Source organism: Hesperophylax consimilis, chromosome 12 (assembly GCF_061612785.1).
Source record: "Hesperophylax consimilis isolate HC1 chromosome 12, BYU_Hcon_1.0, whole genome shotgun sequence".
Lineage (NCBI taxonomy): Eukaryota > Metazoa > Arthropoda > Insecta > Trichoptera > Limnephilidae > Hesperophylax > Hesperophylax consimilis.
Genome location: NC_142847.1, coordinates 32,829,712 through 32,851,241, shown reverse-complemented (window position 1 = coordinate 32,851,241; position 21,530 = coordinate 32,829,712). Strand labels below are relative to the sequence as shown.

Below are 21,530 nucleotides of genomic sequence, written 5' to 3'. Positions count from 1 at the left end.
AAGTCATTTAATTTCCATACTGCACTATATTATTGTGTACTGTGCAATAATGATACCATATTGAAGCTCAATAATTTTGGAGTCATGATTTGAACACGTTGAAAGAATCGCTTAAATTATTGATTCGGAGTTTACAGGCGTTTCAAGATCTAGTTGCCAATACGTTTTCTTTGAATACATTAACGAATAATTAGGTACACTTCCATGACTAAATGGTGATGGTCTATTAATGCCAAGTTACCTTCATTAAAAATAGAAGCTACGCGATCAAATCGTCACTCATGGAATATTAATGCGCCGAGCGACACGTGAGCTTATCGCTTGGTCTAATTAAACAAATGAAACGACACCTCCGTGCTTAAACACCGAAAAAATTATTTCCACTGACGAAGATAAATAAACTTAAAACATCCAAAATGCTATATAATATACAAATACGTTTAGAAGCAAAACACGTTTCTTGGCATGCTTTTGTAGCTTTTTCCAAAATGTAAATATAAGTTTTATCGCTATAAGTTATAAGCAGGAAGATTATTATTAAAAAAATGGTAGTAATAAAAATAATTTGAACAATTTATGATAATTTGATCATATTTTTCAATATGATCAAAGAGTTTTTGTTCGTTATTTACCATTTACACATTTCACTTAGTTGTACCATTTGATAATCTTTGTCTTATGAGTTCACTGTTGTTTCTCCTGAAAAAGCTAACTTTTAATTTGTTAAAAATTATTGTAACTTTAAACAAAATATTATAAATACGATATTCTTATATATTATTTTTGTTAAATACTTATGTCAATCTGTTAATCTTGATATTTGTAAAAAAAAATTTCAATAAATTTTTAATTAATTTGTTTCTATTAAGAAGGTATGTCTCCATTACGTTCCTTAAGAATAAAAAATAATTCAGGATAACCGGGACAAAAATAAAACCATAAGATACATTTTAATCTCCACCAAAACGTCGCATTTCTTGATTCCAAGAAAAAGATAACCTGACGAGATCACCGAAGTGAGAAAGCATCAAAAAGATACTTAAGATCTTGTAATCAAAACCAACTTCCTGAAATTAAGTATTTAAACAGAATTTAATCAAGCTTCAGCCTAAAGGCCAAAAACCATTGAACTAAAAGGAATCTGCTAATTACCTATAAAAGCATTAAACGACGTTGTTTACTTTCCCCAGACAGCCAAAGCTTTACGGTATCAAAAGGTAAAGCAAAATTAAATAAATTTAAAAGTCAATAGTGACCTTAGTTGATTAGTTAATATGCATGTTTAAGAGGTGGGTACACTAGGGAAGTTTAGGGAGTATGGAGGGATCTGAATAAAGTGATTTATCAAAGATACAACCTGTTGAGGTGCTTTGTCAGAGAGCAGTCTGCTTATGGTAGCAACTCTAAAAATTTGTAATGATGTAAGTTGATGGTCAAGAGTTAGGATGACAGATTGATTGGAGAGAGCGAACTTTGAAATTATATTTAAACCTTAACAAATATTTGAATAACTAATAATATAATTTTTCATAATTATCACGGCTCAGCTAGAAGGATACGTGGGAAAGATGTAAGAAAACCCACGACTAAACAGGATTCTTTATAACAAGGTTGAACATTTGCAGGACGAAGGGGTATTGGAAGATTTAAGGTAACTGCAATATTCTTATGTATAATAAATTGGTAGAGGACAGCTCAGTAGACCAGTAAGAGTTGAAGCATTTCTTAAAGGGATGCCAGTGATGATGAGTATGATGATTTAAAATTTTAAGTCACTTTTAAATCTTAAACAATAAAACTACATAGCATTCACTAGGAAGATTTCTGTAATTCTATGCGTTTGTTTTTAAATTAAGGGAGAGGCAACATTCAAGGCCAAAACAAAAGTTGAAGTTTTTGTACAGTCATAACAGTTAATGAAGTAAATATATCGACAAAAATAGCAAGCGGTGTTTTGCACGAATTAGCAGAAATTGAAGATAACCTTACGTTTAGTCACATTTGGGGTCATCGTGAATCATGATAACTGAGTTGAGACACGCATGAACTTGAAATATTTGAAATAAACTTTAAAGTGTATTGGGATATTTGTTTTGACATTTTCAAATCTCTTTTATTTTCAATACATAGTGTGATTCTGTTATTTTGGGGACAAACCATCAACTGGAAAGAGATCTACGTAAAGAGGTACGCATAAAGGGCAGTTATTAGTTTTTAAACTAATAACTTTAATAACATAAAATACATGAAGTATCGTCAATAACTTATTACAACGCAACCATGGGACCTTAGAATTACTCTAGGGATGGGATTCACGGAAAGGATTTGTGCAGACAATCTCCAGCTCCAACAGCGGCCTCACCTTTCTGGGAATGTTTTAAGTTGAATAAAGTCGTGGAGAGGAAGGAGGGAGGGAATGGGGAGGTTGAATCTGTACAGAATTTACTTCAGTTCAAAAATCATAGCTAGCATGGTCTTTTCAGGCAAAACGACTTGATTTTTCAATCCCGAGAAAACAATCTGACATTGAAATATGTATTAAAAATTAATAAATTATTGTGAGTATCTCCAACGAATCGAATGGGATAGCAGAAATTAATCAAAATACTTGGTTCAACACTCTTCAAGTCTATGAAAACACTTTCAACCCGTGCATGAGGCGTAAAATGACAAGTTAATATATGCAGGTGAACTCCTACTTTGTAGAATACATAAATTAGACGTCAAAGTAAATCCTAAAAGCATTGTGGGAAACGTACAATAAAATACGCCCGAACCGAGAGCCAGACAAAGCGGTTCCAATAAACTTTGTATTTGCGCACCGCACAGTAAAGCGTACAGCGTACAGTGCCACACCAAACTGCAGTCGCAACAATGAAGTGTTTTCTACTTTAAACTCTGCTGGAAATATATGCTTAAAATAACCCACGATCAGCGCTAGTCGAATGCGTGTAAATGTAAATGAATACACGAACTCCTGACCTCGATCAACTGCTATCGAACCATTCAATAGTCTCCGTGCCAATTTTACAAGATGGAATGCCTGATCCAATGGCTCCACTGCCATGTACAAACAATAATGGATGTGGGAATTAGTATAGAATAGTACAGACGTCGAACAGAAATGTTGGTAATCGTTGCTATTTCAATGCTGTTTGCTCGCATTGTTTATTCCAATTAAAGTTTCGGCTGTGAAACGACAGAATCAAGCATAAACAAAAACATGAAGAATTTAAGTCTTAATGCGTCTGATCCAAGCGAAAAACTGTGGATTAGATCAGACCGAGTATAAAATATTGTTTTAAAACTATTTTCATAATCTTAGCCATATATACATATTTTGTAAGGATAATGGCAGAGTGATACACTGATTCAACGATAGATTAAGAGTCACTGCATTCAGTTCGTGATTGATGCGATTTTTTAACAATTGTTTACTAGACATGGTGCGAGATTTCAGCTGCCCTTTACAAAATCTTTCTACTCTTTTGAACATTTAAAAAATATATAACAAAAAAGCACCTTCAATTATTGTTGTTAACTGACAGCTGAGTAATATTAAAGCTTCATAGCTCACGATGGAGCTGAAAATAGTTACGTCGACGTTAGTTTCCAACAGAAAAGTTGCGTGAATTTTATGGGTTCCATGATAACTCAACACAGTGACAATTCAACACCCTTTTAAAAAGTGATATAAAGTCATTAGAAACGATGAAAAAAAAATTTAAACCTAACCTAACTTAACCTACTTAACCCAGTTAATAAAGTTTTTATTTCATCACTTTCCATGACTTTATATAACTTTTTAAAAATGTGATGAATTATCACCATTTTATGATATCCCGAGCTCACTCTTAAAGAGTTTTTTGTTGTTGTTATTTATTGACGGTTGATGGCGACAGGGAATCACTATCAAGCAAAAATATAAGAAATTTCATAATTATCCACAGTAATGCATACAAAACTGAGTAACGTTGGCAGCAGTTCTTGAGCACGAAGTGAAAATTTGTCCAAGTGCGTGACAATATACTGTTTGCATATCTGCCATGGCAACAATGGTTGTCGTGAAGTTAATTAGAACCGAATTAGAATACAATTGAAAAGATGTACTAAATATTTCAATTAAACTAATTGTTGCATCCATTAATTAATTGTTTATCGCCAAAATTTATTGTATTTATATATTTGTAGATAAAACTTAAATACAAACACAATAAAAAACACTTTGAATGGACAAGCAAAGAGAAGATACCAAGAAAACAATGTCTTTTACAAAAACCACACGGAACCAGTACAACCAGTCTGCTGTACAAACAGCGAGAGAGAGAGACTTGAGAGAACTTTCCAGTTCTCTTAACAGAAGTTTGCGCAGTGGCATTATCTCTCAATTACACACAACAAACAGAAACAACACCCACCGAAATCAACTTGATAATGATAATATTTAAATATAATATTGTGGGATGGTGCTTATATGTATATTATTGTGTATCTTTGTTTATAGTTCTTTTCTCTTGTTGTTGTAAGCTCAACTTAAGATTGAATGTTTTCATTACATTACTTACCTCTCTAATTTGTGTTTGTACTGCATCGTGAAATTTATAATTTTGATGCACTTTAACATATTTACAATTGTATTACGTTTCACTTATATTTTGCAAATTCCTCCCGTTTTATTTTTATTTTTTTATTAATCCCATTGTTCATTTTGTTAAATGCAGTGCAATATATTTTTAAGTGAACAGTGTAATGAAAACTCTCGCACTGTTTGCGTTTTTTAATGTGTTTTCAATTTCCACGTCTTTGGACAATCTCAACGATTTTTCTTAGAATTTTCAGTGTGCGCAAAACCAGATTTCGTAAACTTCTAGTTTTTTTTCTCTATATCTTTTTCAGGGATCGCTATTGTTTTGCATTGATTAAAAAGTCCACAGACTGCCAATAATGCCCGGAGCAAGTGGGACTATGGCGTCTCCAATTGGGACAAAGATAGATTAAGTAAGATTGAAGAGAGCAGCAGAAAATATTGATGGGATAGAGGAATTGTATGTATTTTTCAGTTTCCTTGCTAGGGATTGTTTCATGGCGGACGAAAATATTAAGAGGAGGCCTTTATCCAAGTTGATTTGAATACGTAAAGCTATATCTTTTTCAGCTCCGTCACAGAGCTCTAAATGTAACAATATATAGTTTTAAGGTAGGTATCATATTTAGAAGTACTTTTATAAACATGCAAAATTTTAATTTAGTTATTTTCAACAGTTATTGACAACGTTTAAAACATTCTTAGTACCAATTTTCGCAGTGATAAACAGAAGAGGTTGCCTAGTGATCCATTGTCTTCCATCTTAAAATAAACTAGTATTTTTAGTTTACAGATGTAATTCTTGTAATGGTCACAACTGGGACTAGTTACCCATTGCGATCGTAAACCCTCTTATTTTCTAATTCTGTCTGATTCGTATTTTCAATCTCGCCAAAAAATTGTAGTAAAAAAATGTGCAAAATAACTGAAGATGATTATTATTAGTAATTAAAAATGAAAGTATAGGATGCAACGCAGGTGGAATAGCTCAGTTGGAGTGCCGGTCCCAGAAATTATGCATTTGATTCTGCGAATGCCTGAGAGAATTCAATTGCACTGCAACTGGGTAAGTATTCAATGAGGAAGCAGAGAGTACCTACTTATATGTAAGAGCAGAGTTGTTGTTACCGGTGCTGGTACATGTGTTCAGCTTATAAATAGTCCCAACTCCGCCACCATTCGTGATAATGGTGCAGCCGATCAAAGCTTTTCCAATGGACATAATAATGGCTTTCCGATCCGCTCAAGTGCTGGGACGACCAAATCAACCACAAGGTGTTATGATACTGACGTATCTTCAGACCCATTAATAAAAACTTAGTTCGTGTTTAGTTTTAAAAATGGTTCTTGAAATTACGCAAGTCCCTCCTAAATCATAATTTTAGCAGTGCATATCTTTAATTTTCTGAAAACATTTAATTTCTCAAATAAAACATTTTTTCTTGACAAAAACCCGGACAACAACATGGCGTCTGCCAGTTATTTCAAGTATTCTTGTCACGTAGATTCTGAAAAGGGTAGTAATTGTTTCCTTATTCACATAGAAAAGAAAAACATTATGTAGAACCGAAGTTTCAGAATTTTAATTATACCATTTGGAAGACAATGTTTCTTTTGTACAATCAAATATTTTGTATTCCAACTTGAGGCAAATTTCCGTTTCTTTATGCCACGCGCATAAGAGTTTCGGCATAAATAAAGTTTTGTTTTTTGCATCCAAGTATATTTTTGAGAAAAGAAATACGCATTTGATTTTCAAGTGCAAATCATATCTTTAACGTTGATCAATTATTTTGTCCGTACTAAGAATCTGATCATACTTATACAATAGCCCTAACTACTTTAACTGACTACCTAACCATCACGCAACAGCGTGGGTGGGAAGGTATCTACGCAGAGGTAGGAAGAGGAGACAGATCACCACACAACTAAGTCTAAGCGCACACACTTTGTTTTATTCGCATTCATACATTCTCATGTATATATTATTTTACGTCATAATGATATTAAATAACTTGTTTATTTGTATGTCCTGGTGTGCTTGAAAATGGGTTTCATAAAAAGAGAAACCATTAATTTATTAATATTTATATTTTTGAAACTGACAATTCATGGTGGAATTACATTATAATATATTATAATAAAACAAATATGAAATTTTTTTCCACTTTAATTTTATTGACCGTAACCGGTTTCAGCTCGTTAGAGCCATCTTCAGACTGGTACAAATTATTCTTAGTCTACGGTTTATATACATAACATATGGGGGAGGGAGAGGGGTGGTCTACAAGGGTTTTTAATCAATTATATTAATTACATTTGTTACTAAGTCGTTTGAAACTGTCGAATTTCTAATTATTCTGGTATTTCCAGTAGGCTAATTACCTTGGGTTTGTAGCTCACTTCAATATTGCTCACTTCAATTTTGTTCCCTCCCCCATATGTTATGAATATAAACCGTAGACTAAGAATAATTTGTACCAGTCTGAAGATGGCTCTAACGAGCTGAAACCGGTTACGGTCAATAAAATTAAAGTGGAACAAAATTTCATATTTGTTTTATTATAATATATTATAATGTAATTCCACCATGAATTGTCAGTTTCAAAAATATAAATATTAATAAATTAATGGTTTCTCTTTTTATGAAACCCATTTTCAAGCACACCAGGACATACAAATAAACAAGTTATTTAATATCATTATGACGATATCATTTATTGACTAAAGCTGTAGTTGAAATTGTAAGAATTGTCTAAAATTGAAAAAATTAGCCATAGTTCTACTGGCTCCGGATAGTTGAATTCTAATGCTGTATCAAACAAAAAATACATAGATCAAAAAAATCGAATTAAAAAGAATCAATCTAGGAATCGAACCCAAGATATCTGTCTTACCAGGACAACATCTTTAACCACTCGACTATTCTTAAGTACCTATTATACGTAATTTTCACATTTTAAATTAAGATTTTAATCTCATATTTTAAATTCGGAATTGAACAAACTAACTATTTTTCCCATATTTTTGTCAGCTATCTTTTTGAATTATTACGTTCTATTAAGTTCTAAATAATTGGTTTTTAACCTAGATAGTGTCTCGGATAAACTTATTTGATTTTTATTTATTTATTTTATTTTTTCTGTGTCTTATTCTGTTTCATTTATCGTTTAGATTTAATAGTATTATCTTCTTCTCCAATGATATATTACATTGATCGGTATAACCTTCAAAAATTAAAGTTATTCCAATAAAAAAATAAAAATAATCGTTTCATTAGTGACTAATCACTTCTGACTTTATTTACCCGACCTTACATTGTGCACACTCCGCTATGGTCGCTTAAATACTGAACAGTCGAAGTTTCTCTTGTGAAGCTGTTTTACAATTATTATAACTTGGGAACAATGGAAATAACACTTCATGACTCGGAAACTTCCGACACAAAATACAAACAAATGCAATGGAAATTTTCAAATGACACTTTCGTGTTGAAAGCAATGATGAAGTTACTCTGTAAGCTTCGAATACACTGTTACATTAAAAAAATATGTTAGTGTAAACTGGGCGATTTCAATTGAAATTATGATTCGTGAATATTTTCATAAGAATCTTAAAATATTAATGAATTTTGACTAAATACTATAAAATAGTTATAATATCTCCAACATCTGACATTTTCCATACATTCTGACGGCAGTATGCTTCATTAGCCCCTCCTAGCGGCACGAGTTGTGAAGCTCGGTTTGCTTTCATACATTTTAATGAATTTTATGCATGGTTACTTATTTATATATTCTAAGCCCATACGGTATTTTCCAAATATTTGATATACACAACAGTTTAGTACAACAGTAATCAATAAATAAAAGTTTTCTATTGGTAATATAGAAATTCAATGCAGAAGATGCCCGTGGCTAGCACCATGCAATACTAGTAAATGCTACCAATATTGTAATGAGTTAGATTTGCTTTTACGTACATATTTCATCCACATTAATGTGAAATATACAGGGCATAAACATAATCACTATTTTGAATAAATATTCGCATTCATATTAATTTTATACGTGGAATTGAAAGTATATTTGCGATATGTTAGCAGATGTTAAATTTAATTAACTGCTATAAAATGACGTTTACATAGTAAAAAAAAAATTAGTTGAGAGGTATTGGGAGTCCACGGTAAATTCTCACATGTTTTCTTGTCGTGTTACCTAAATAGAAAACTGATTGAATTCTGTGGTACAGGCTAAAAGAAGTAGTAAAGAATTATAAATAAATAGAGTCAACAATTCTTTCAATATCAGTGTGAAATATTGTTCCTGCGCGGGAAGTAGGAATCGGGTGTGGCGGCTGTTGATGTCGCCCGAATCCTTCCGACCGCGAACGGTCTCAACGGACGAGTCGAAGGTGACCGGCAGCCGCGCCCCGCCGCGCAAATGCTCCACGAGTTTTTACCATTTATACGTCAATATACACGACTACTGATTATGGTAAAACCCTACTTACCGATGAAAGGTTTAACCATTGCTTTCTCCATATGTTACAGTACGACTTGTACAATATCTCACCGTGCAAGTCAGCATTGTGAATTTATCGCTGTGCTTGGCACTTTCAAACTAAACTTTGCTTTTTAAATGTCTGATGCCCGAGATATCTGACATCGGACAATGATCCGATATGCGTGGCCCATACGCCAAAGCTGACTCTATCTATATACGTCATTGGTGTATGCACTCATTATAGAGCACTTGTGTTTAGCGGGTAGTTTATTGATTACACAGGTCTGCAACGTTTTTTTTTCTTTGAAATAAGAGGTAATTCCCATGTATTTTTAATTGCTGAATTCGGCAAAATTATTAAAAAAATTCCATCACGTAAGGTTTTTCCGCAAAACGCAAAATACTGTGGGATTGCCTATCTTAAGGCGCAAAACGGGGTTTATTGCCGAAATATATATATTTTTATTATTTACAACTATTTATTATTAATAATAAGATAATATTAAGTTTTATAGACTGAAAAAAAACATTTAGTAACTCATGACGATAAAATTAGTCAGCTTTGTATCATATATATTGGGATTTTCCATCAATACCCGTTGGTCACTCAGTGCATTTGAAGGAAACTTATGGTAACTTGGCATTGATCTTGGATAAGTTGAATTACAAGGAATTCGAGTGGACAGTGTGTGGGGATCTTAAAGTAATTTCTATGATACTTGGACAGCAAGGTAGTTACACAAAATTTCCCTGTTTTCTTTGTGAATGGGATAGTCGTGCCAAAGCTAAACAATGAAACCAGAAAGTGTGGCCGAAAAGAACATTGAAGGTCTGAGAGAAAAACGTGCACTTCTTCACTTTCTTGAATCTTTGGTTGATCCTAAAAAGGTTCTTCTACCACCGCTCCATATCAAACTTGAGATGATGAAGCAGTTTGTGAAGGCATTGCCAAAAGATGGCGAGACATTTAAATATCTTTCAAGCAAGTTTCCTGGTCTGTCTGAAGCAAAGCTGAAGGAGGGAGTTTTTGTTGGTCCTGACATTCGTAAGCTGATGAAAGATAACAACTTTGAAAATGTGATGCACGATGTTGAGAGGTCAGCATGGAATTCTTTTAAAGATGTAGTTACGAAGTTTCTATGGAATCAGAAGGACCCGGACTTTGAAAATATCGTAGAAAATATGTTGTTCAATTTTAAAAATCTGAGATGCTCAATGAGTTTAAAACTTCATTTTGGGGTAAGAGGTAAGAGGTTTCACCAAGATATCGAGGAAATGGAGAGAAGGTATCAAGGTCGATGGGATACAAATATGATGGGCGACTACTGCTTGATGCTGCACAGGGAAAATACAACGTCCCACAAACGAAAAAGCACAAAACTAAGCTTCCAAACTAAAAAAGCAGATTTTATAAAGATTTACAATTGTATATAATGTAAATAAAATATATTATGACTTAAAATTAATTAAATTTGTATAATTTTATGATTTTTTTCTTTTGAACATTCCCTACAGAAGTAGTGTAAGGCGGGTTTTGCCTATATTTTAATTTCCACTTTGCGGAAAATCCTTACGAGATGGGTCGAAATGGATGGCATTCTCGAATTCAGCATACCAAAATACATATAATTCAACCATTACCATTTAAAAAAAATTTAAAAATGTCATTTTGCAGACCTGTGTTATTTTTCATACATTTATTTGTTTGTTCTTCATTTATTCTAGGTTTATTAGGTGCGTCTAAATGGGTTGGGTTTACAATTTTTTCCGTGCATCTCTCACTAGGCATATATTGTGTCAAAATTTACGAATATTTTAAAAATAGGTACATTTTTTGACAAGTTCAAAGGAAAAATATTTGACAGAATTAAATCAGGTTGATATCGTGATGGGTAACAATAATTGAATTAGAGAAATTGTCCTTGGTGTTTCCTTTTAAATACATCTATTTGAAAATCGATTTTGTTTTCTTGAATGAATGAATAAATAAATTAATGAAATGAATAATTCACTTTTCGATATCCGATCGAGCTGAAACTCGGCAGACAGACTCATTGTTGATGGCAATGCGTTCTGTCAACTTTTGGGGGCACTTATGCACATACACGCACACACACAGGCATTTCGCTGAATGATATTTTATTTTATTTGGCTTTACGCCCAGCCGTGCTTTCACATGGATTTTAAGAACAGAATATAATAGTGAGCTGTCGAAAATTATAAAATTTAAAAAAATTAATGCTTGATTTAACAGTAAACTGACAAACTGATTATGAAACAAAAATAGTAAAAGGTGAAACAGTAACATAAAATAATATAGGAACTCGAACAACTCACTAAAACTAAATTACCAACGCTACTATAATTTGTAAGATTCTACAAAATGCTGGGATAGAATACGCTTGGTTCTATAAATGGAGTCAATACATATATCAATAGTACCCCTAAACTTGTTGCACAGATCATACTATTGGTTAGTGAGAGTGTCTGATAGTTGGTTGTGTATGTATTGCAAAAGAATGTTACATTTTATCTTCTTTTCCTAGTCGGCGCATGGAAATCAATAGTGACGACGATGGCAGAACCGTCAACTAAGTGAATCTGTGTAACACTCAGTGTTATTAGATGCAATTGATCACCAAACTGACATAATTAATGCATTACCTATAAATATTTACATTAAATATACTAAATAAATCGCGGTACCATTCAATTAGGATTTGGCTTAAGTAATAGCTCGGTTTACTCATTTTAGTCAGTCCCTGGTGAGGAAGGTGCAATCCCCAGTAAATAAATTTTTAAAATACTTGGATGTACTATAGCAAAAAAAACTTTGTTTTTACAGGTTGCGACGAGTAAAAATTGTTTTTGTATAAATTTGTCTAACACGAAAATTATTTATTTATTTATTTATTATTATTACACGCCCTAATGGGCTTTTACACACCACAAAGTTTAATAGTAGAGTATCACAGTTATTATAGATTCTACAAAATTAAAACAATAAAGGAAACATAATACAACGAAAAAAGAAAAAATATTAAATGTTACAACAAAAGCATATAATAAAATAAGATACATTAGTAAAAATGATAAGAAGTCTCACATAAATAGATATTCAAAATAAAAATATATATATTGCGGAAATTATAGATGTCTATTTGTGTCTCGATCTATAAAAGAATTGAAATAAACAATATTTATATTGATTATTTTTAAGATGAAATATATCTCCCAGTTCAGAGTATTTATTTCCGAGACCGTGAAGTCTTGGAATTGGGGAATTTTGATAAGACAGTGTCCTTGTGTTGTAAAAATAAAAGGGTAGTAAGTTTCGGCAAGATCTTTTGGGTATGTGGATGCTGATTAATTGGAGTAACTCAGGACAGTCAATTTTGTAATGAAGTATTTTATGTAGTACTATTAAATCTGTGTTTATTCTTCTTTCAGAAAGTTTTAATAAGGACAATTTATCTAGTAAGTAGTTATAATCAATGTTTTCTACAGGAATATGCAATTTATAGTTTATATACTTATATACTTAAATTGAACATATCTGAAAATTGTTGGTTCATGCTATATTGAATGCCTACTAGAATACATCGCCAAAGAAGACAAAAAGTAAATGGAAAAGGTTCATACTGTGAAGCTGCGAATCTGTAGTCTGGTTCTTGAATATCTTTTGCTACCTGCCTTTCCCACACCACATAATAGTGAGACCCTAAATTAATTTACTTACGAAAATGAACATAAATCAAAAAAGGTTTCTGAAATCTCAAAGAGCCTCATTATAATGCCAGAAGTGAAGATACACATTGTGTTTACTTTTAATATATATCAAAATAATTGCTGGAACGAAATGAATAATCATTTTGACTTTGCATAAAACCGTGTTATGGTAATATTATTCAACCATAGAATTTTCATATTCCACATAGACATTCATTAATCGATTACCTGACACGAACCGGTAGAATAGACATTCAAATCGGCAGCCTGAAGAGGCTTTCGGGGGTTTGTTTATAGGGTTAGTTTCCCTAGTGGAATCAATTTCCTTTGATCTCACGCCCAAACAAAGCCTTTCAGATTACGCGCGGCGGATAACAGTTGCCGCTTTAGACTTTGGACGTTAGATTGTGATGGTGTGAGGACTACGGGCATCGAGGGGTACTTGGGAAAAACGGCGTCGCGGCGCCCGTCTGACCGCCAAGTGTTCTCCAAAAAGCCTTCATGACATAACACTCGAGTGGCCTTGATTGAAAATCATTAATTAGAGGACTAACGGTTATTACGAAGTACTTCAGAATCATTTTGAAAAAAGTTTTGGTTAGGTAAAATAATCAAAATGATTCCGGATTAAAAAAAATAAATATGTTATAACCGCGAGTAATGCGCAAGTAAATTTTATTTTATTTATTAGTTTTATTTACAATTTACTAATTAAAAATAATATAAAGTTTGTTTTCGTTGTTTTGTGAAAAGATGTGCCATGGCTAGGAAGTTCCCCACCTTCCTCTATCCCATCTTCTTCCGAACCTTCAGTCTCACAACGTTACCCGATTGGGGATGCCAAAGTCTCACTGGCTCCAGAAGGTTGGAACCAGTTGTGACTTTTGTGCGGTTTAAACTGATCCCTGCTAACTAGAGCCCGTGAGACTATGGCTTTCTAAATTGGGATGTTGTGAGCCTGGCTATTCTCAGATTCTAATCATTTTTATTGTAAAGCCATTTCAAGCAACGTTGGTCTTTCATCAGGGCGATACTGAGAGTATCTACCACTCTGGAACTTACCGCCGCAAGGATTTATACTGTACATCATTTTATATTAATTAAACTAATGTAAAATAACAAGTATTTGATTATATAACATTTACTAGTCACAACGAGATTCGAACCCGTGACCTCCGGATCCGTAATCGAGGAACTTACCCCTAGACCATGGAGGCCTTCAAATGATACTCAAGTTTATCTCAGCTTATCTAACCTTATCTAGCTTATCTAACCCAATATTTTCAAAATGATTTTTTAGAATTAATTCCAGGGTAGTTTCATAGATAATTCAAAATCTCGGTACAGGTTCATGTGAAGAAGTTTTCTAGGAAATATTGAAACTCAAAAACTTATTTGTACCTTTTCTTTACATCTGATGAAGAAATTGATTTGGAAATATGTTGAAAATTTGTATTAAGTATTGGTCTAAACAAAGTTTGGTATTTTTTCATAAAAAATTAATTGTATTGAACGTATATCTAAATGCACGGAAGCGACATTCGTCTATCGTACCGATGTATAAAAGGGTATGTCTGCTTTCGTATTGTCTTTTTATCAGTAACCTTCCTTGAAATATAACTTGTACCTACACTTTACTATTATCTTCTACCCATCAAGCTCATCCACTAAATCTTTACCAGAAGTATCACTCAAAGGTATAACAAAGAGAAACCAGTCCACCACAAGTTGGTGCAGTTGAGATCACCACAATTTTCACACTAACCTCATACTCCACAACAATTTTCATCTAATAACAAATTCACTTCAGCATTAAAATCCATTTTCGAACAGAAATGACTCTATCGCTCATTTGCGGATCTTCCTTCTATACTCTAAAAGTGTAATAATCGTAACTGGCTAAAAAATTCGGTTTAAAATAGTATTTTTTTCAAAATTCCGTTAATTCACAGAATCTTCTCTGTGTTTCCACGGTTTTCCTTTCAGTTCCTTCGCGAAAAAGTATTATTTACCCTGTCACGTGCAGATGATGAAATCGAAAATAAATTATACCCTTATTTCCAGGAGGGTGAAAGTAAAATGACATCTGCAGTGCTCACTGAGTAAGAGGGTATTTTACTCACAAAGGAGTTCTTAGCCACAATTTGGTAAGCAATTCACGAAGCCATTTGCTAGCAAGCTATCGAAAAAAATACACAAAAGAAATATACAGTTGAGTAACAGTCTCTCTAGATTTATCTGATGCGCTATAATCGACTAGATTTACATTTAATGGGGTATTTTCACAGTCCATGAATACCATTTATTTTTCTGATTCTAATCATAATACTAAAATGTGTAATTTAAATCGCTGATTCCGAAACCTTTCCATCTGACCATGACGTCATTATGACGTAGTAAACGCTACTGGTTGGTACGACGGATGTCACCGGCGTCGACCAGTGTGACGTATTCTTTGCTTGCGTTGTCGAAGGGTAAGGCTCTCAATTAGTAAGCGCGGAGGTCGCGGGTTCATATCGCGGCGTGAGCAAGTATTTTTTTTTGATAAATTTGTGTTTTCTCACAATTTACTTAATTGAAAATAATATATTGTATATTTACGGCACGTTCCGGAGTGAAAGATACCTATACTTAGAAAGTATCGTCCTGATGTAAAACTACCATTCAGAATTGAAAGGTTGATTAAAAATGGCTTTGGCCGTATTTGATTTCCAGATCTGAATAGCCAGATATTTCTACACCTTCCTCACCCCAACATCTTCTTCTTTTCAATACTTTCAGCCTCTCAACACACCCCAATTAGGGATGCTATAATCTCATTGGTTTCAGACAATTGAGAGCAGTTGGGACTCATGTGCGTTATTCACATTAAATAGAATCACTAATAAAAAAACTCGTCGTTTTGGTGGAAAATCAAAAATAGCACATTTCAAATAGTTGAAGGAAATTTATTCTTTAACAAAAAATTATAATAAAAATGCCCTTCTTAGCGTAATTTTTTCGAGAGTAAAAAAACATTTAAAATTCCTTATTGGAATAAGAGGCTTGTTCATTTTTTTAAAGGCAGATAAATGAAAATGCATTTGTATAGTTTCGTAACACTTTCGCACATTTCGATAAGTCTAAACTTTAATTTTAAGGCGAACAGTTTCTACCGCGCTGTGTAACTTTTCCAACCAAGTGTCGGACCAACTGTGTTTACTTACATATTGTCTATGATATTTTAATTCCCCCATATATTTATTCAATATTTTCAACTCTAAGCACTACAGCACACGATTCTCGGAGACAGTAGTACGAGGTATGGTGTGAGGAGGCCAAAGAAATTCAGATATTATCAGCAAGCAAATAAGGCTAAAGCCATTTCGAGTAACGTTTCCACACTGAATAATAGTCTTTCAGGACGATGATGAGTAGTTGAGTTCCACTCCCTGATGATAATGTCAAGTTATCTATAGGGTAATGAATGTACTTTTGAAATTTTCATAGAACGCTTTTAGACTATGACGTGTATTAACAAAGTGACATATGTTTTACTGGTGACTCATCTGTTCCTATGAACTGTAAACTATTGATGACTGTTCCTAAGAAATTTAAGTGTGTACTCAGTACTTGAGTACTCGTATGAAATAATTTATTATTGTGTTGATAAATATACAAACAATATTTTATATTAAACTAAAAACCCACATTTCAATACATCACTTTATTGAACTTAATATTAAACGCTGATGAATCTTGAGTTAAGCGAAACTCAGTCAGCTGTCTATAGAATTAAATAAAGTGGTGTATTAAAAAGTTTGTTTTTGATTTGATATCTTTTAATATAACACCTCCGATTTTTGGTTTTCATCTTTTAAAAAACGTTTTTTTAAACTCCTTGGCACATTATCACCTCCTAAAGCAAGCGTAAGAATAACCTTAATAAATATCCGTGAAGACGGTATCAGTTAGCCATGTACACCTGAAGGCCATTTTATATGGACCAGTTTATTTGGAAACGATTATTAACTCTGTGTACCAATCCTGCTACAACTAACACCCCGTGTATGTGCGCAAACTTTTAGGATGGATTGAATCAAAAAATTTGAACAATTCATCAAATTTCAGAGTAGATTTTTAAGTCCTGTGATGATTCTATTCATGTTCTGTTATTATAGCATAACTGGCCAGTTGTTTAAAAAAACTGAAATATTAACGGAACTTGAATACAACCTTCAAAAAACTTCAACAAAAAATTAACTATGAAATTTGATGAATTGTTCAAATTTTGTGAAACAACCCGTTCTTAATGTTTTGCTGCACGTCAGAACCACCACAAAAAATAAAACATTTTTAACCACAAAACATAAATGTCAACATAGCATTATAAATGCGATAAATTAAACATGACTTAACTCGAGTTCAGGATCAGCTATACAAAGAAAACTTACTGGCGTAAAATATTGACAATTTATTGAGACACCGTGATAATAAATCCCTATTTTACTAAAATAAAACAGAAACCTATCAATTATGATAGGTTTTACTGATTACGATTTATCTGAAGGGATTTTTAATAAATCAGCAATATTAATTTTTCTACGTGTATCAAGAAACGGAGGCCAAAACCAATAATTATTCAAGAAATGGAGGCCAAAACAGAATATATCCAATCTAATAACTATCTAAGAAATGGAGGCCAAAACTGAATATATCCAATCCAATAATTATCCAAGAAATGGAGGCCAAAACTGAATATATCCAATCCAATAATTATCCAAGAAACGGAGGTCAAAACTGAATATATCCAATCCAATAATTATCCAAGAAATGGAGGTCAAAACTGAATATATCCAATCCAAGAAATGGAGGCCAAAACTGAATGAAGCCAATCCAATAATTATCCAAGAAATGGAGGCCAAAACAGAATATATCCAATCCAAGAAATGGAGGCTGAAACTGAATATATCCAATCCAATAATTATCCAAGAAATGGAGGCTAAAACTGAATATATCCAATCCAATAATTATCCAAGTTAACATTTAATTGCGTCATCCCGCGTGTGGAGAGGCATTCCTCGAAGAAAACTCCCGGCCACTGGCCACATAAACCGTTCGTATTATTTGATTCTTGAGTTCAAGTGCAGCCGATTTGCAGTTAAATGCAATAATAAAGAAGATATAAATCGAATGCACATATTGCAAGTGCATACATTAAACATTAATGTAATTAGTACTCATATGGCTGGTATCTGTGACGCGGGTTATAAGGCACTTGATAACCCTCCCACTGACAGTCATGAAGAAAATAATCGAGAGATTGATTAAAACAATGAGTTTTGGACACTTGAGACATAAAACCACAATAATATGTTTAAGTTTTTTTTTAATAGACATTTTTTCTACTTTCTTGAAAATGCTTTCAATTGAATTAAAAACTGAAAAAATAACGAAGCGCTTTGGCTTATTTTCGACAGCACTTGGACTTTTGAAAGCTCTATAACTCATAGCTGGAATATGTGGTTTTTTAGAAATATCGGATAGTCAAAAAAGCGCCATAAAAACAGTTGTTTCTTTATTATGAAGATTAAATCAGTCTACGTATTTACTAAAAGCTGTTCTTTAGTCTGTAATGGAAATTATACTTATAATTATCTAATTAAAGACCCAAATGATTCTGTGTTAGATATTTTAAATTTATATTCTCAGAAGAAAATTAGTTGCGGCTTTTAAGAAACGCCTGTTGATATCTGTACTGCCCAGATCGATTAAGGAGTCTGAAAATGGTATACATGGTGTATTGTTTTTCATTTAAATCCATTCATCTTACGCTTTAGTGAAAATGTTTGCTTTGAAACCTGTTATTTGGATTCAGACAACATTAGGGTAAAAGGTAAGATTAGTATTTATCTGTAATAGTCATCACATTATATTATTGCTTTCGTGTTTCACGCTCCTTTCAAAAGAATTATGAACCATACAAAAGCATAAATCTAATGACTCACAGTTGTTTACCAGTTATGGGTTAGTACGGAAATCAATTTTCTTTGTTTACGTGTTTCAGACACAGATAAATCAATTCGAGAAGGAAGATACAGTCAGCCATACATGGAAAACATTTCATCTAAGCAGATAATTAAGTAATGTAATATTTACCTGAGTTTTTTATGTCAATTAGACGAAGAAATCTTCTGGAAAAACCTTCGAACTCTGCTCTCCAAAACTTCACTTGAATTATCGATTAATTTTCCAACACACTAAGAATCTATGCAATATATCACATGAAAGTCAGTAAAATCACGACACAGCCAATAAAACTTGATTTTTTTTTCCAAAATGTATAAAGAAAGTTCGCAGGTTTGGTCTAGAGTTGCGTTAAAGATGAACCGACGCCGAAAATACTTTCATGTTTGTACTTGAAAGTTTTCCATAATCACAAGAAGATACACCACGAGTCGAACAATGAAGAAAGCTTCTCAGAATGTCTTTAGGATAACCGAGGACCACTTTTAAATCCGTGATGCGGTGTAAACAATTTAAGATGGAGGCTGTCGGCGAGCGGGAAAAGCTTTCAAAGTCCAATCAACAAGTCGATCCCGATCTCTGGCGGTTCTATCTGATGAAGATATTATTTTCTATTTGATGGTACGGGGTTCAGTTCATGACAGCAGTGTGGGTGCCATCGCCAGCCAGTGTTGTGTTGTGTTGTGGGTTGATGAGAGCGAGGGTCGACACGTCCGTTCCCGACTAACTCTCGCTGCGGACTGACTGCTGACTGGTAGGTGTATGTGGAAGAGGACTGGAGGAAACTGGAGGCGGCTGCCTCTAGCGACTGGGTAGATCGGCGCGCGCCTTTACAACATACGGGGTAAAGCTACAAGCACAAAGAGAGCTTTCAGAACGTTGAGAAACTTCTAGAAAGGTTAAAAGCTGAAAATTTCTTATCTTTTGTAAGATGAGATGAATACAATTTTTTTTTTTAATTCGCTACGATTACAACTTATTTCTTTGTAAAACGAAAATTTTACAACTATGACTTACTCTTTAAACACTTCAACTAAGACTTTTTTTACTGGTCTTTGGCTGAGTTGGCATCGCGTCGTAAGTACGGTTCCTCGGCTGGCCAAGTGCTCCATCATGAAACAATCAACATTTTCGTTTTACTATAGTGGTGGTTGTAGATTTTGAAATTATCGTCCGTATATATAATTGTTTTTCTTTAAAAAAAGAAGCTTTTTAAGAACTTGATTTTGAGCGCGGTTTATAATTGTAACGGTAGGTAATATTGTTTTCTAAGTTGATAATAACTAATAACTTATGGTAGGTGTCCGGCGTTCATAAAAACAGATTGCTAATAAGCAATTTACATATCCATAAAGCCTTTTTGAAAAAAAATGATGGGGCTGTATGTATCAGAGAAAAAAAATTATCATTATTTTAAATGCTTAAAGTTTTTCTAGAACAACGTGGAAACTTATCAACCAAAAAATAGATTTATAAAATACAGGTAAAAATATTGAATTTTGAACAATAATTAAAAATGTGAAAAAACAAACTGAACTGAATGATGGTGTGCTTTTTTTCAAATTACAAAGTATTTTCAACGATAAACACATTACGTAAATCAAGCAAAAAGAATCATGACGCAAAGTATAAGTATTTTTTAAATTTGTGAGTTTATCACCGCCGATAAACCTTGGTAAAGTTCATTGGGATTCGGAAATTTGGGCTTAATACGCTTTGATCATACAGGTAAATTATGTTACATACTAAAAGTAATACGATTAATACGCACAAGTTATTTCAAAAACACTTTGTTTCAGTTTAATACAATGAGAAATTTAATAATAAATTATTCACCAGAAACGGAAAATAATTCAATTTAAAATATATCTAATGAAAATAAAAAATGATTGTTCACTTTGCGGCCATTATTACTGAGGTGAAAGTTTTAAAGCTTTTTTCTTAATTTATTTAACGCTAGCTAAAAATCTACAAACTTTATATTGGACCTTAGTTTGGGTGTAATTTTAAAAATATGAAAAAAATACTAGCTTAAAAATATATTTTCATATTATAATGTCACAACATGAGGGTAATAATATCTATTAAAATACATTATTTTACATTTCCGGCGAACGAAATAATTGTTTTACGTTGTTTTAAACTGATACAGTGTTTTTAAAATCAGTAATTCTGGATATTTACTGAAATGTAAAAGATACTGGTAAGGAAAATTATCATAAAAAAACGATCGATAGTAAACGGTTCTGAAAATTATATGTAGGTACTTCTATAAAAATACGCGGAAAACCGTCCGTCCTGTCTGAACCTAGCTTTATGAAAATGGCTGCCATCTCGCTTGACGATTGTCTATGGGTGCGGGGTGGGGTTGTAAGAGGGTGAAGTGAGGGGGAGAACCCCATTTAGTAGTGCTGGCTGGTTGCTCGCAGGCAGGGGATGACACCCCACCACCCCCTAGCCCCACCCCAGCCCATCCCTCCAGTCTCCCTCTAGTACTATAATGTTGTTTATTTCCACCTAATTTTGTTGCTCCATGGCGCCCTCATTTGTTCGTGCGCCAACACGTCGATCAGTGTCCATACTGCCAATGCTGCATTGACATGGAGACCACCATATTGGCTGCCGCACCGTGAAAAATTAACCCACGATGAAGAGTGAAGAAATGGCGCAAAATATACGTTTTAATATTTCAGTCAGCGTAGGGA

General features: G+C 33.3%; 1 protein-coding gene across 1 annotated transcript in view; it reads right to left on the bottom strand.

The window, feature by feature from the left end:
* Positions 1–19,500, bottom strand: part of LOC149419517 (uncharacterized) — a 35,205-nt gene extending 15,705 nt beyond the window's left edge. The window contains exon 1 of the mRNA XM_089637866.1: positions 18,958–19,500. The gene's annotated coding sequence lies outside the window, so the exon portion shown is untranslated. The remainder of the gene's footprint in view (positions 1–18,957) is intronic.
* Between the last annotated feature and the right edge of the window lie 2,030 nt (positions 19,501–21,530).